The 17,400-nt window shown below is 34.4% G+C and overlaps 1 long non-coding RNA gene across 1 annotated transcript in view; it reads left to right on the forward strand.

Annotated features, from left to right (window-relative positions):
- LOC118978936 (uncharacterized) overlaps positions 1–17,400 on the forward strand; it is a 54,029-nt gene that overhangs the window by 1,993 nt on the left and 34,636 nt on the right. The window lies entirely within an intron of this gene.

Consider the following 17,400-nt stretch of genomic DNA (forward strand, 5'->3'; position numbering starts at 1 on the left):
TGTTTATATCTGGAACATCAAGCACCGTCTTGTTCTGTCTTCGCTTGGCCCTGGCAACATTCGGCAAACTGGAAATTTACTACCACCTCCGATGCTGATGCTAGACTTTAGGTTGCCCGGAGCATTTAGTCCAAAAGTGACCATGCGAGACGATTTCTTCAGTCCTAGACAGAACAAATAGATACGATGGAAATCCAAACATTTGCTAAAGCCCACAGTGTATCAGTCTTACTTTTTTGTTCCTAATGACGATTTCAAGTAGAGGAGGTGTGCACTATTTTCTCTTTTTATTCTCAAAATCAGGCAGATTGCTTTACCTCTAATGTTGAGTGATTACATTCTCAAAATAAAGCAAGAAATATTTTTAAATTTTGTTCATCTGATGTTTGTTTTAAGAAAGATGCTAATACTTGTGACTGTCTTATAAAAACTGAGTGCATGCAGCAATTTCTATATAGAAAGCATAGTTCACCTCAATGGAAGTAGAAAAGATAGATTAATGATTTCATGTAAGCCCATGTGTTCAGTGGTAGATTGCATATATAACTACATATTTATCTCTATTCACTATCAAGTTTATTTTTTCACTTGATATCCCTGAATCTTCTCACTACTGAAGCAAGACCTCAGTACCACATTACAGTGAAACTCTGTATACCTTGAATTATATATATATATATATATATATTTATATTTATATTTGTGTTGTCCAAAATGAAGGTCAAACAGTCTGCCTTTTATTCATTCGAAGTTCTAGATTGAAATTCACAAAATGTATCTATTTTTTGGCAGGACATAGTTGAGTGGTCCTAGGTCATGAATGCTGAGAGCTTTCAGGACAACTCCTTCTGACTTGACTGAGATACTCATTGGTTCAGTAATAATTTACCTCCATTCATCAACTAAAATATTGCATCATCTAGAGAAGATATAGATTTATAATAGCAAGCAAAAGATGAAATTGGCTAACATCACTGATTTTTTTTAATGTGTCTTTTTTCCTAATCCAACTAAAGGTGACTCTTCCGTCTTCATTTCTTCTATCTAATCAACTGTTCATCAAAGATGACTGATTACTCACAGACACTGAAAAAGTTTTAATATATGTGGCTAGAATAGTGGACAAATTAGACATAATGAGCAACAGCAGAATAACACAAAATAAGAGCACTGCCTTAACTTTAAAATGGTATTGATTTGATATACTTACTGTATATCATTTCAAATTTGTTGATCCAGCATACCAAATGCTTTTCTAAAATGTTATACATTGAGTATTTTTATTGTTGAATTACCAAATAATCTATCTACTAATTTTTTCAAATGTTACCTTATCTTTATTTTATTAACTGATTTATGTTTTGACATAACATATATAATTAAAATTAACTCTAAAATGTTTTCAAAATATGGAAAACTTTGTGTTTTTCTTTAACTCAGGAAGACGTCTCTCTGGCCACCATTAGACCTTAAATTTACTGCATTAAATATTAAAAGGGTTTTATAATATTAGATATTTTACTGATTTAGTTACAGTTTTAATAAAAATATAGCTGGATTTATAAAATTAAAAATTTTGAAAAAATACATCTTTTCAAGAATAGCCAAAAAATTTACTTTAATATAATCATCCTCTGCTTTCTTTATAAACTGAATCCTTTTACTTGTCCAAGAAGGATGTTAGATAATAATGTTCCTCCTCTTAATGTGGAATTTATAGTAAAAATTCCCTTAATATCACATTATTAATATATGATCATACATGTAATAATCAGACTTGCTCACTTTTTTGGTGACAATGATTTATGATAAAAAGTAAATTGATCAAATAATGGTGGGCTTTGGTGCTTCTGGGTACAAATAGTGAACAAAGCATACAAAACATTTATCCTTAAGGATCTTTTATTCTACTCAGAGACAACAAACAATCAGTAAAGCTTCAAACATTTCAATGGTGAAAAGTTTTATGTAGAAAAAAAGGAGCAATGAGGAATAGGGATAGGGATCCTAGAACTAGGTGTTTGTAATTTGTTTAAGGAAAACAACTTTTATTACTACTGTCATTTTTTTCAAAATCAGCTACCAAAATATATCAGAAAAATAAAATAACTATAAGCATGTTTTTAAATTGTATTACCTACCTGGTCTAGGAGTTCTAAAGAAAAAAATGTAATATAAAACTATTGTCGGATTACTTAGGCCTCTAAGGTGCCTGGCAGATATAAATCTGGAAGGACACTCTCTCATTTTCCTCCAGACAGGATTCCCATGGTTAAAATGGTAAGAAATACGACATCACATTTAAAATTGCAAAACACATAAAAGAATGATCCATCACATGCATGTCTCAGCAGTAACTATAAACATTAGAATAAAACACTAAAAAATTTTCAGGTAACAAAATCATAGGAGGCATAAACCATAAATAAATAAACTTAAAATCATCATAGACATAAGACAGTGCAACAAAGTATAAAAATTTAACAAACACCAAATAAATAAATCTTGAAAGAAAAATTGACATGAAAATGTAAAAAATGGAGATACACAAAAGAAGTTTAAAAATGAAGGCTAGATTCAAAATGCACAAAATATGTCCACTAAAGTTTCCAGAAACATCAATGAAAGATAATAGGAAAAAGCAATATTCAAAATGATAAGGTCGATAAATATTTAAAATTAATGCAGGCCATAAACCCTCAGGCATAGGGTTTATGCCTGAGGTATCACAGTGGCTCTTGAACAGAATAATAAAAAACATTTCAAACATAAACATTGCTATAAACTGAATGTTTATAGCGTTAGTACCATTAGTACCCGTATAAAAGGGACTCAAGAGGGCATTCTCACACCCTTCTGCCATGTGAAGATATTTTTCTATGAACCGGGAAGGAGGCCCTCACCACGCACTGAATCTGCTGGTGCCTTGACCTTGGACTTCCTGACCTCTGCGAAATATATTTGTTTGTTTATGTTACCCAATCTATGGTATTTTTGTTATAGCAGCTAGAGTGACTAAGATAAACATTACTTAGCACAATTTAGAATATCAGTGATAAATGTAGGAACTATATTTGCCCTCAGCTAAGAAACATGTCGTTTACAAAGAAACAATTAGAGTGACATGAAAAGGAAACAGCTGAAATTTGGAACTCTTCCTAATGGGTAATACTGTGAAGGTTTGGAACTTCTGTGAACCCCAGACATCAGAGTCCAGCCCCGTCAGCTATTTCCTATAAGCCTGCTCCGGGTGCTCATGTAAGAGACAGAGGTCAGGGCCGGAAGCCTAAGAGGACTCTGCAGTCACACAAATGCAAGTAAACCTACCCTGAATCTCCTGAATCTTTTTACATGTCAGGCAAGAGCTGGAAGCTGCTGAGTGAGAAGTAAAAGCCCCACCTGCCCCAAGGCCCAGGCATTGCATTTGAAGATTTGAGTGATGGGCAGAAGAAAAGTTTTTTACCTACAGCAGAGGGCACAAATACCTGGTAGGGACCAGGATCCTGCAGTGACACTAAAAAGTCTGCTACTGCTGGAGTGGGGCAGAAAAATTTCCTCCTTCTCAAGACCTTCCAAAATGCACGGCGGAGTTCATGCACTATGCAGGGTGGGAAATGATGCTGACAAAGATTCACCTCCCCCGAAGTCAGACACAGAGCACTTGCATTCAATAAGATGGTGAAAGGAACAGAAAAGCTCCATTAGGGGTTGAACTGTGTATGTCAAAAGATACATTGAAGTCCTACACCTTCTCATGCAAAACCTTATCTGTGAGAATGTGACCATATTTGGAAAAGGAGCTTTGCAGACATAATCGAGTTAAGGGGGTTCACTAATGTGGACCATAATCTACTATTACTCATGTCTTTGTTAGAAGAAGAGACAAAGGCACACAGGGAGAATGCTCTGTGATAATGGACGCAAAGACTACAGTGATGTATCTATAAACCAGGGACTGCTAAGGATTTCTGGTAAAGACAGAAGCTAAAAGCAACGTGTAAAACATTCCTCAGAGAAGCCTTGAAGAAAACACAGCTCTTCTAGTACTCTGGTTTCAAACTTCTAGTCCCCAGCACTATGAGAGAATATATGTCTTTTGTTTTAAGCTACCGAGTTCATGGTGCTTTGTTAAGGTACTCCTAGGAATCTAGTGCGTCTTCCCCACCCCACCCCACCTCCTGCAAAAATCACATAATAGTGAAGAACAGTCTGGAGTGGGGTGGAGCATAAACACTGGAAAAACTGCATGGCACTTTGGGCTCCTAACGACAGGGCAGCAACTATATGCTGTTGGAAAAATCTGAAGTGTGTGTTTGCTGAAGATAATTACAGCAACACCAAGATCCCAACCAGCTCAAGTCCTCATTCAGCAATACCTCACAGTAACTGCATGACAGGAGATGAGGTGTGGCCATTCTGAACATAAAAACCCTTTACCTCCATCTCAACTGATTTTTATACTCACTATCTATCATTGCATCAGAACTGATGAGACACACAAAAAAGCAAATGGGGAAAGCATTTATTAGCAAGAGATAAAAGCAGACAACAGAACAGGGACAGAATACATCTAGAAGTTAGAAATATCTAACAGGGACCATGAAGTGACTGACAAAAAAATAAAAGGATCCAGTGGAAAATATGGACAGCATGTATAAATAAATAGACATTTCATCAGAGAGACAGGAAAATATTTTAATAAGTACAATGTAAATGGTAGAAAAGGTACATTATTAAAGGTGAGGAAGGAATACTTTCAATAGATTAATGAACATAATATGACAGGGAAAAATTCTTTGAAGACAGGACACTAGAAATCATCAAAACTGAAATACAAATATAAAGAGAAACAAAACAAAAGAAAAACAGATTCATAGAAACAGAGACCAGAGGACAGTAAGATGTGGGGATAGCTACAAAGTGTGAAGGGGTCTATATTCAATAAATAATATTGTAATATGTTTCTGTATTTTTTAATGTTAACATAGGTAACTAGTAATTCTTATTATTCTTCACTGATATAATGGAATATTCTGTGTGATGCAATCTAAAATAATTAGCTTTGACTCCAAGGCAATTATTTAATATAACTGATTTGTGTTATGGTAAGTCATTAACTTGCACTTTAACTCATATGTTAAAAGCACTGAGTCCAGAAAACAGTGATAAAACACTAATGTAATGTTGAACGCTTAGAATAAATTCCACAATTTAAACACTAGATCATTTGATACAACTAGATGATAATATGTATGAATTGAATGAGTCAAACATCTGCATGACCAAGTTAGACTACTTGGCCAATGAATTTTGAGTATAAACTGAGAATTTCTAAATAAAGTTTACCTTTCTCAATTTTTCTTTGCATATCACAAATTTAACCTATTAGTAAGAGAAGTAAGGAGTGAGTTTTGGTAAAGTCTCATAGTAATACTCAGAATAAGTATAATTCATTAATATGTATATAAATAAATATTTATTCTCTTTAAAAATACATTGAAATTCTGACTAGGTATTCTATGCTGTAAAATATGAAACAAAAAGAATGCCAGTAATTCATTTTTACAGAAAGCTGAACATTTATATGCAATGTTAGTATTCAAATGTAAAACTTTCAGTAAACAAATGAAAATACCTATTCAAATAGAAAATCATTTCGCTTTTACACATGAATTGAAACCTTATATTTCCAAGATGATTTTCTACTGTATCGCTAAAATGCCATGGATGTTCTTAACCATAATTATTTAATTGACTCTTCATAATTATAGTTTATAATGCAGTTCAATTATTAATAGAGTTTTATATTTGAAATATTTTATTCAAGACATTATATGAATCTGTTTGGCTTCTGCTCTAATGGACATTATGTCTGCATCCAGCATTTTCATTTATTAAGTCCTGACACCTTCTCTCATTTGAATGATGTTATTAGCTATTTTAAATGAGGTAAATGTTCTTCAAACACTAGAAATTACACTTTAAGTATCTGATAATGTGTTTAAATGGGCAATACACCAACAAAGTCTTGGGAAATCAATAATGATGCTTAATTCAATCTACTACAGCTCTGCTAACTAGTATAGCATTTAAAAATTTAAGAGTATTTAAACTACAGAGGAATTTCCTGGCATTTTAATAGACTATTTTATAACAATCTTTTTTCCCCATGCAAGCAATCATGACTATTGCTAATGGAATCAATTCAAAACTCATTAGCTTTTGCTTTTCTTTATTTTTCTTTCTTCCTTCCTCCTCCCTCCCCTCCTCCTACTGTCCCCCCTCCCTTTGCTCCTTCCTCCCTTCCTCCTATTCCCTTCTTCTTCCTTTCCTTTCTTTCTTGTTTCCTTGTATTTTTTTGTTTTATTTTGGTTTTTTTTTCTGGTAGGATATCAATCTATGCCATCATTTATTTCTGACAGTCCTGGAAAAATAGAATCACTTTCACTAATCAGAAATAACTGCAGGGTACGTTTTAGGTAGAATAAAAGGTAGAGCCTTTATAGCACAGATGATCAATCATTATGGGGGGAAGAGAAAACACTGTGTTTCTGTGCTGTAAATAAACAGTTGTAAATAGCATTGAATCAAGTGAGAAAAAATATCAAAGTTCTATTTATCAATCAATGGTATACATACTGACAAAATAAAATGACTGAATGTTAGTTCCAGCTAAATTCATCACTCTTCTTACTAAATTAAATTAATATTTAAAACGACTAGTTAAAAAGTTAAGTTCAATCACTTTGCTTTATTTTTAGAGACTTCTCCAGAGAGAGAGAAAGAAACATTAATGTGTTGTTTCAATTCTTATGCATTCATTGGTTGAGTCTTACATGTGTGTGTTCTGACCTGGGATGGAACCTGAAACCCTAGTGTTACAGGGATGATGCTTTAACCAACTGAGCTACCTGGCCTGGCTTGACTTTTTAGATTATAAACAATAGCAAAGTATTGTGAAGTATTGTGGAGATACTAATATTTGTAAATCTTCATGATTGTTTAATGTAAAACAATTAAATTTAGCAGTGATTTGGGGAAAGGGGCATATTGATGTTTATCGGTATGTATGTGTATGTATGTGTTTATCTGTATGTATGATGTTTGTATGTATGTGTGCATCTATCTATCTATCATCTGTCTATTTTCTATCACTCTATGCATCTGTCCATCTAGTTATCTAGCTACCCTTTAAATAAACTTAAGCAGTTCATTAGTTATTGATAATCACCGATAAGCTAAAACCTCCTCGGTAGTTTTTCTGTATAATTTCTAAAGTCCAAACTTACTTTCAGTCATTTCAACTATATGTAGAAAATTTTGCAGAGTTGCTTCCTTTTCTGACATTCACAAATAGTAAAGGTAAACTGTGATTTTCCCTATTGGGCTCTGCTTGCCAAAAACCAAATGTGTTGTTTTTCTTATGTGTGTAAAAAAAATAGGAAATTGTTTCAAATTAAATTAAAAGTAAAATAGAAGCTTTCATATTGTTTAGATTATATTTTATGTGACAAATTAAAAGATTGGTAATTCAATGACTTACTCTTTTATACTTAGGATTCCTGTCTTTTAATTATTTCTTTGTCATTCAACTACATTTGCCTGAGTACATTTATCATTGCCCATCCAAAATATTGCAAATTATTAAAGCAAACGGTTTTTTAGTCAGAGATTAGTTTTCTTGGTCACAGTACTCCAATGGCATTTTGAAGAAAGCTATAAAAAAAGTGAGAGACGATGCTTTGCCAGTGAATATCATTTGACTCACAGAAAAGGGACTCTCAGAAAGGATTGTCAAGTAGGAAGCCAGCTGATATTTTGTTGTTGTCATTAGAAGAGTCTGTTGTTCTTGAAGTTGGAATAAAAAAAATTTTGGTAGGATAAAGTGGTGATGTTCATAACCGAACAAGAGTGAATGTAGATTTACAGGAGTATATTCAAATAGTTATTTCAATAGTGGTAGCTCTCTCTATTCATAACTCATAAACTCTAAAATATGTCCTCAAGCCCTGGCTGGTGTAGCTCAGTGGATTGAGCGCGGGCCTGCGAACCAGAGAATCACGGTTCGATTCCCAGTCAGGGCACATGCCTGGGTTGCAGGCTGGTTCCCAGCAGGCCAACTCCCAGCAGGGGATGCATGAAAGGCAACCATACATTGATGTTTCTCTCCTTCCCCTCTAAAGATAAATAAATAAATAAAATCTAAAAAAAAATAAAATAAAATATGTCCTCAAAGAGAACAACAAAATAATTTCTCTACTCTTAATTGTTTTAAGGTATTTCTTCATTGCAACAGTGCTAATCTTCTCATTTGAGTTATTTCAGACTTCCAGTTGCATTCAGCAAATACGTTATGTGCCTTCCACCTAGAAAGGCCTATACTTACTGCTTCAGGGGACAAAACAATGAAAGAAAGCCAGTATCTGGTCTCAAGATTCTTACAGTTTTATTGATTAGTAGACATTGGGTCCTGTCTAAAAGGTCCATGCCCACAGGTCCTTTGGTCATATACCAAAAATCCGAAAGAAATTTGGTCTATGCTGACCTACCTACCCAACCCATATGCCATTTCCAGCTGGGTTATCAAGGTCAGAGAATATCATGGAAATGATTTCCCTGATGTGTTAGGCCCAATGGAATAAACATTTTGAATGTGATGGATACTGCCCTACTGCTGCTCAGAGGGTGCGACAAATTTACAGTCTCCCTCAAATTGCAGCAGTGAAATAGTCCTCACATTTTTCACAGAAAGAAGTTATTTATCTCTTTAAAATTAAAATATATTGTTATTTTATTTGTATGTTCATATTATTCATTTATGTATTCACATATGTTTTAATTGAAAAAAACTATGTTACAGGATATCACTATCCTAAGACCTGGGGAGATAGAGTTAAGCAATTCAATCAAGGTTCCTTCTCTACCATGGGATTTCCACTCTAATGTGGTGAAATATTCACTATATATACCAGCAAGTTTTGAACCAGACAAATCTTTAACAAGCAATCCATAATATTTTTACTGTGAATTGTCTATTTGTATATTATATTAACTTAATGAATAGTTAATCTGCCTTTCTCACTTTTGTTTATAATACAAGTTTTAATTTTAAAATTTTAATTAATAGTTAAAATTTTAATTAATAGTTGCTTTATTTTTGAACCAAATGTGTAAAGCTTATAAAATCTTTTCTTTATAGTTGTATGTTCTTTTTTCTTATTTTATCATAACAATATTAAAATATATTTTCATCTAGTATGTTTATTGCTTTGATTTTACTTTTAGGAACATAATTAATTATTTTACAAATGAATGGCCAATTGCTATCACAAAGGTTATGGTCAATTATCCCCAGAATAGTTATTGATATTGAATAGTTAATACTTGCTCCAATCAATGTTGTTGGCAATTTAAAGTCATTGTTCATTCTTTTTTTAATTATGTTTTTACACTAGTTCTACATATTATTATACTGCTTTAATTTTCTATGTTTTATTTTTTTATTGTTTTTCAGTTATAGTCGTCTTGCCTTTTTCCCCATTGCTCACACCTAACCTGTCCCCCGCAATCCCACAGTCAATTCCCCACCACATTGTCCATGCCCTTGAGTCCTCTATTTGTGTTTCTTGACTTGCCCCTTCCTCTTCTTTCCCCATTATCTCCCTCCCTCCTCCTTCTCTGGTCACTGTTAGTTTGTTCTTTATTTCCATATCTCTGGTTCTATTTTGCCCATTTGTTCTGTTGATTAGGTTCCACTTATAGGTGAGATCATATGGTACTTTTCATAGCCTGGCTTTTTTCACTTAGCATAATACTTTCCAGTTCAATCCATGTATATTATGTGGGATTTTTTTACGTGCCATCATTTCTTAACATTCTCAAACACCATGGCTGATTTTTTTTCTTTCCTTTCTAGTTGCAGTCTCATTTAAAACATTTTTGGAATTGTCAAAGGAATTAGTTTGAATTTGTAGCACAAGTAAGTAAGGAGAATGAACATTTTACGATACTATGTTTTCTCACTCTGCATTTTTACAAAGTTTATTGCACTATACTTTTAGTGTGATATTTTTTGATATTTTTCTGTTTTCCTTTTATTGTCTAAATTTTGCTCTTTTTATGCTGGAAAATTCCTTGACTTTACATGTTGATCATTTAATGCAGATCACTTCTGAAGTAGCTCATTATTGAAAAACAAATTTCCAGAAAAATATTTTGAATTTACTAAGATAAAGAGCTGTACAATGTGAATGTTAACAGTTTAAAATATTTTCTACTTAGCTTTTAAGATTTACTTTTTAATATTCTTATTTCATTCAGTAGGACCTCTAAATGAATATTGAAGCACAAACTCAGTGACATAAAATATTCTTATTTTTTCCAAGTGAAATTTTATCCTGAACTCTATTCCTTCTGAAAAAATTTTCTCTATAATGCATTTTCTTATATGCTTTTGTTCATTGTAAGTTTTTTCAATTTATTGCATAAATTTTCTTTTGGTATTACATAATTCAGGAGAAAAAAATCTCAAGATTTTACATGATTTTTCTTCTTGTTTTGAAATAAACTGAAATAAATTGTTTTTATTTTTACTTTACTAAATTCACATTTATTGCTTAAAAAGTTTAAACAGTTTGCTTTATTTATTTAAAATACAGTAAACATGGAAATTCTGAAATTTTCAAGTATCTTGCAACAAACCTATGATCCTTAAATAACAACTAGAAAGAAAATCTGATTGAATTCTAAAAACATACTTTTTAAGATACTAGAAAACTGCTGAGGTAAACAAGACTTTAAAGACCAAGATCTCCCAGAAAAAAAAATCTGAATCTGCAGCTGATTCTATCATCAGGGCATTTGCCAGTTCTTGGCACAAATCCTAGCCAAAGACAAAAAGAAAAATGGTCTCTGCTAATAGGAAGAAGCCAGCACAGTTTTTGGCAATTTCACAGGTCTGGAGAGACAGAAATGAAGCTTAGGGATGCCAAAGGATCCAGGAATGGACAAGAGCCAAAATGTTGGTGAGAATAGAAGCATAGGGAATTGATCCAGAAAAATGCCAATTTCCCCTTGAGGCATATGCTGAATATTTGCATTGCAAAGGGAAGGACAATAAGAAGTGGGTCCTAAAGCTGCTGGATTGCAGAACAAAGTGTTCCACAGTGTCACAGTACAAAAAGAGAAAATGAGTAGTTCAGGACTTGGCAAGTAGGTGAGGTCTTTATAAATATCCCAGATTTCAGTGGGGATCTTTAAAGGCCTGAACCTCAATACTGGGTGAACCAGAGATAAACTGCAGGCTGGGCTATAAAGAGGCTTCAATCCAGTGTCAGGTCAGCCCAGTGCCTGATGGATTAAGGTGATCTGCCAAGTCTGTGCATCTTCCAGAGGAAAAGGTAAACTGTCCAGATTGTAGCAATCTCATCTGTAGACCTTAAGCTGGAGTCTATTAATATGGCCAGGAACTATACAACAAGATAGAAATTTTTACAAGAGAACTAGAACTTGTTAAATAAAATAAAAATTTGTGAAAATAAAAAGTTCAATAACCGCTCCCCAAACCATTAACTCAAGTCTATCATAAGCAAAGCAACAGGCAAAATTAACTGAGAGATATTGTATAAAACAGACTAAGGAGACAGGGTAACTAAATGTTATGGTGGCAAATGGCTTGGAGCCAATTAGTCTTGAATGTCCTAAGGTTAGGAGGAAAGAAGGATAATATCTCTTCCCAGTCACTGAAGTAATATTCAGATTTGTTTTGGTTCGCTTGGATCACATGATCCTTCCTACACACTCATTGATATTGAACAATAGTGTGCTCACATGAGCTAGAGGTAGTTGCAGCCGCAGGCTCTACTTCTGGAGTAGGTGAAAGAATTTTATCTGGTTTGCATCCATTTAATAGGAAAGAGGCGTTTCTTTTCAAAGTAAAATTACAGGCTGAAATCGGGGAAAGTGTTAAGATTCTATTGGGGGCAGTTATGACAAGACTATTTATTACACTAAGAGGAATAAATGCTCTCTCGTATGTGTTAGTGCAAGTACAATATGATAGATAATGATATATTTATTATCATTAGAAGAATCACTAAGATTATATATTCAAAGTTCAAATTTTAATAAGAGCTCCTCCATTCTCCCCTTTACACTTCATTATTAGTTTCATCAACTCAAAGCTTGAGTGTTTTTTTCTAAGAAATAATCTGATTTAAAATTCTAGATACACATAAATCATGGATCTTAGTTATTTGGTCTGGGATAAATCAAAATTGATATTTTCCAAAATATCCTCAGTGATATGATTGAGATTAATGAAACAAAAGATATATACAAATTTAAATCTTAGTTAATATGTTTCAGGTTTGATTTAAAGGACATTTATTTATGTCCACTGTTGACATAAAAACTATGATAATTTGGTCATATTCTTTGTCCAAATCACTGCTAAAAAGTTGATAAGAAATATGTATTAGAGATATTAGTTTGGTTTAAGAACAATCAACCAATCACAGAACAAACTAAATATAAAAATAAAAAACAAACAGAAAACCAACAAAGTCGATCTACGAAGCTGAGAGCAGTTAAAATTGAGTAGCTTCACAAGCTAGAATATCTGGGATATCTCCTCCAAGGGCATGCAGGAAGTTGACATGGAAGAATTCTAGCTGTCAGTACATTCTGGAAGTGAACCCTTCTTCTTTAAAGAAGCAGGGTTGGGAACAGGGTAAGTGGTCGACCATACAGTCATAAAAAAAATACTCTGAGTTCGATACCTGGTTGTCCCACACAACTGGCCTGAGTTGAGACAAGTAGTCTGCAGAGACAATATCATGAATATTGATCACTCACTGGGTGTATGGTGCATCAGGAATGTGACATGACCTTGGGTGATACAACCTACTTCAGCTGAGGAGAATCTCCACAAAGGCAGCTGAGATGTACCATACACCCAATGACTGGGGCCATGGGAGCCTCAGTGCCACCCAGTTGGTGGTATGAGGGAGAAAAGATCTTCGCACTGCTCTCAGCACCGTCTGCCTGGCATGGTAGCATTGATGAAATGCCAGCCCACAGTTATTACCTGTACAGGATAAATCATTCACAGGACAAGGACAATGAAGGCACTTAAAAGGTTACTTATTCTTAGTTGAGAGTAAATATATGCCCAACATGGTATTTTTTATTCCATATATATTACATTTTGCATAACACAGCACTAATTTGAAGTGAATGAGAAAAAAATGATGGAATTCATTTCTACTGCAGAAAGAGATCTGAGTGAATAAAGAAGCTTGTATCTGTCCCTGTTTCTCTAATTCACATAACTGAAACTGTTTTTTTCCTTTTTCTTTTCTGGTATGTGCTTTTTGAGACCATGCTAAATGTATTCTATATGCCCTAATTGACACAACAGAAAGGAAATGAGGACCTATGAAAACATACAAGTACTCATGTTAGTTAAAAATATCCAGGATCTCCAATAATCCAAAACAAATAGTACAGAACTGCACAGGAGATCATTTAAAGGTCAAATTTCAGCATCATGGGTTTTTAGACCAAGCAAAGTAAATATAATGTGCTTGCGCTTATTAAGCTAGAACAGTTTAAACATGAGGCATGAACCAATTACATTGGCCTGTAGTACATTATTATTAAAAACAGTAATTATCTTTACTGCTGAGTGAATTAGTAAATTGCTCCTGACCTGCTTTCCCATCTATTGGTAAGACAGGCCAGATTGCTATTGTTTCCCTAAAGATTATTTCCAGTATGTTGGCCTCAGTGTAATAAACCTGAACTCTGAATGAAATTATCCCAATAATTTATGAGGCTCTGTCTTTATGGAGTCACGTCGTAGAGTAGAAAATTTCTAAACCTGAAAAATGTCTGCTACAGCTCTATTTATTTCACTATAAATCAAAAATTGTTTCTCAGTATTTTCTTTCAAAGATTATCAAACTCTTGAGCATAGAAAAGATGGTCTGATGCATCTCCATATTCCTAACTGAAAGCCAGAATATTTTCATCAGAAAACTCATTCCCATAAAATAACGGATGCTCTTTAATGCATAGTTTATTATGGATAATTTATTGCATCTATTGTTTACACGTTATAAGTATATAGTCATTGCCACACTTGTAATTGAAAAACTAACCTGATAGCAATGCCTTCTGAGACAGTGTTTTACATGATGTCCCTTGAAATCAAGTGATGACATTAATCATACTCAGTGTTTCAGTGTTTTGAACATCTATTTTTTCCCAAGGATATAGACAGAAATCATAATAATATGAGTAAATTTTTATGAGCCCCATTTTGTTTGACTAGTGTTGTAGAAAGGACTAGAGATAAGGTTCATCCGAAGACAAATCTTTAGTTAGGCAGGTCAAATCTCAGGCGAGGCCTTCTTCTCCAAGAGGAAAACCCAGGGATCCTGGCACACAGCCAGCGCACAGACCTCGTAGGTCCGTGGCTGCAGTGTGAGAACACGTCCAAAGTAAAGCAACTCAGTGCAGGCATGTACCAGAGATTGATTGCTTCCACAGATGTTTTAGCAGAATTTTTTGGTTTTTTTCAAAGTTAGCTGAGGGAAGAGGGAACTCGTTCCTCTAAAGTCCTTCTGGAGCCTCCTAAGTGCCCAAGTGCCTAAGAGACATGGGCATACCTGAGCTTCTTATTTTAAATAGCAACCCTTCCTTAATAACAAATAGAAGGCCATCATGACCTCAAATGTTTTCAGGTTCATTTAAAAGGTTTTTTCCTGTTTAAATGAAATCCCATCATCGATATTTCCATAAAGAAGAAAGGCAAACTGATACTCATGCAAATTAAAAACCTTTGTGAAATAAAGGACACTATCAAATGAATAAGAAGAAAATCCAGGGAGATTTTGGGAGAAATGGGAGAAAATATTCCTAAATAACAATCTGATAAGGGATCAATATCCACGATACATTAGATGACTCCTATAACCCTAAAAAGACAATGACCAGTTTAAAAGTGGGAAGATGACTTAAGTAGATATTTTTGTAAAGAAGATATGCATGCCCAATACGTATATGAAAAGAAGCTCAACATCACTAATCATTAGAGAAATGGAAATCAAAATCACAAAGAGGTACTATTTCACAGCCATTATTATAAAACAAACAACCCCACCCCAGAAATTAGTAAGTGCTGACAATCAGCTGGAGAAATTTATTTTTATAATTTATTTTTTATTTTTGTGTTGTGGTTCAAGTACAGTTGTCTACCTTTCCTCCCACTTCTCCCCCCGCCCTTGGCAGCCATTCCCACCCCCCCCACCTGATTCCACCCCCCTTGGTTTTGTCCATGTGTCCTTTATACTCATTCCTGAAAATCCTTCACCTTCCCCGCCCCACCCCCATATCTTCTCCCCTCTCCCCTCTGGTTATCTGTTTGTTCTTAATTTCAATATCTCTGGTTATGTGTTGCTTACTTGTTTGTTTTGTTGATTAGGGTCCACTTAAAGGTGAGATCATATGGTATTTTTCTTTCATTGCCTGGCTTATGGGCAAAGGACTTGAATAGATGCTTCTCCAGGGAGGACATACACAGGCTCCAGAGATATATGAAAAGATGCTCAGCAAGGCTAGCCATCAGAGATAGGCAAACCTAAAACTACAATGAGATACCACTTCACAAGGGTGAGAACAGCCATTATAAACAAAGAAACAAATAGCAAGTGTTGGAGAGGATGTAGAGAAAAGGAAACCCTGGTGCGCTGTTGGTGGAAATGCAGACTGGTACAGCCACTGTGGAAAACAGTATGGAATTTCCTCCGAAAACTTAAAATGGAATTGCCAATTCCACTTCTAGGATCGTAACCTAAGAACCCTGAAACACCAATCCAAAAGAACTTGTGTACCCTGATGTCCATAGTAACACAATTTATAATAGCCAAGTGCTGGAAGCAACCTAAGTGCCCATCAGTAGATGAATGGATCAAAAACCATGGTACATTTACACAATAGAATACTAAGCAGCAGAAAGAAAGAGGGAGCCCCTACCCTTTGTGACAGCATGGATGGAACTGGAAAGTATTATGCTAAGTAAATGTTTTTAATTTTATTTATTAAAATTTTATTTATGTTTAGGGGGTAAGGGAGGGAGAAAGAGATGGTGAGAAACATTAGTGTATGGTTGCCTCTTGAGTGCCCCCCTACTGGGGACTTGGTCCACAACCTGGGTATTTGCCCTAACTAGGAATCAAACCAGTGACTCTGGTTTGCAGCTGGGCACTCCATCCACTGAGCCACACAAACCAGGGTGCTACTGGAGAAATTTGAACTCTTGTACATTGTTAGTAAGCATGGAAAGCAGTGTGGTGCTTCCTCAAAAAAATTAAACGTAGAATTACTATATGTTTTGGCAATTCTACTTGTGGGTATATACCCAAAGTAATTGAAAGCAGGAGTGTGAAGAGATATTTGTATACTCATATTCAAAGCAGCATGAATCACAATCTCCAAAAGGAGTGAGTGGCTTGATTGCTTATTGACAGGTAAAGAGATAAGCAAAATAGGGTATAGACATACAGTGGAAGGTTCTTTGGCTCTAAAAGAATTCTAACATAGGCTATAACATGGATAAACCTTAAGAAGGTTATGCTGAGTGAAAAAAAGATGCTATAAAAATACAAATACTGTATGATTCTGCTTATTTATGCTACTTAAAATTGTCAAATTCATAGAGAGAGAAAGTAGGGTGGTGCTTGTCAGGGGGTGCGGGGGAGGGAGGAAGAACTGATAAATGGATATGGAGGTTCGGTTTTAGAAGATGAGAGTTCCAGAGATGGATGGTGTTGATGTTTGCATCACAGTATGAATATACTTAATACCATTGAACCGGACACCTAAAAATGGTTAAGATGGTTCATTTTGTGTTATGTGTATTTGCCATGATTAAAAACTAAAATTCATAAAATGAATTTTTAAAGAAATGAAGGAAAAATTAAGTGATTAGTGGTCAAAAGTTGTGTGTATTACTTCAGTTGGTGGTTTTTAATATAGTCACAGAGTTATGCAGCCAACACCACAATCAATTTTAGAACATTTTGTCATCCCCACTCTCTACCTCAGGCTTAAGAATCCACTAATCTACTTTCTATCACTATAGATTTGCCTGTTCTGGACATTTCATATTAATGGAATCATATAATATATGGTCTTGCATGACTGGCTTTTTTTCATCTCATACAGTGTTTTCAATGTTCAGCTATACTGTAATATTTATTGTACTCCATTCCTTTTTATGGCTAACTAATATTCCATTGTGTGGATCCACTGCATTTGTTTATTCAGTTGTCAGTTAATGGACATCTGGCTACTCTAAATGATGCTGCTATGAACATCTGCATACAGGTTTTTATG

The sequence above is a fragment of the Sturnira hondurensis genome, unplaced genomic scaffold (genome assembly GCF_014824575.4).
Source record: "Sturnira hondurensis isolate 20B ecotype Veracruz unplaced genomic scaffold, ASM1482457v3 Scaffold0022201, whole genome shotgun sequence".
Classification (NCBI taxonomy): domain Eukaryota; kingdom Metazoa; phylum Chordata; class Mammalia; order Chiroptera; family Phyllostomidae; genus Sturnira; species Sturnira hondurensis.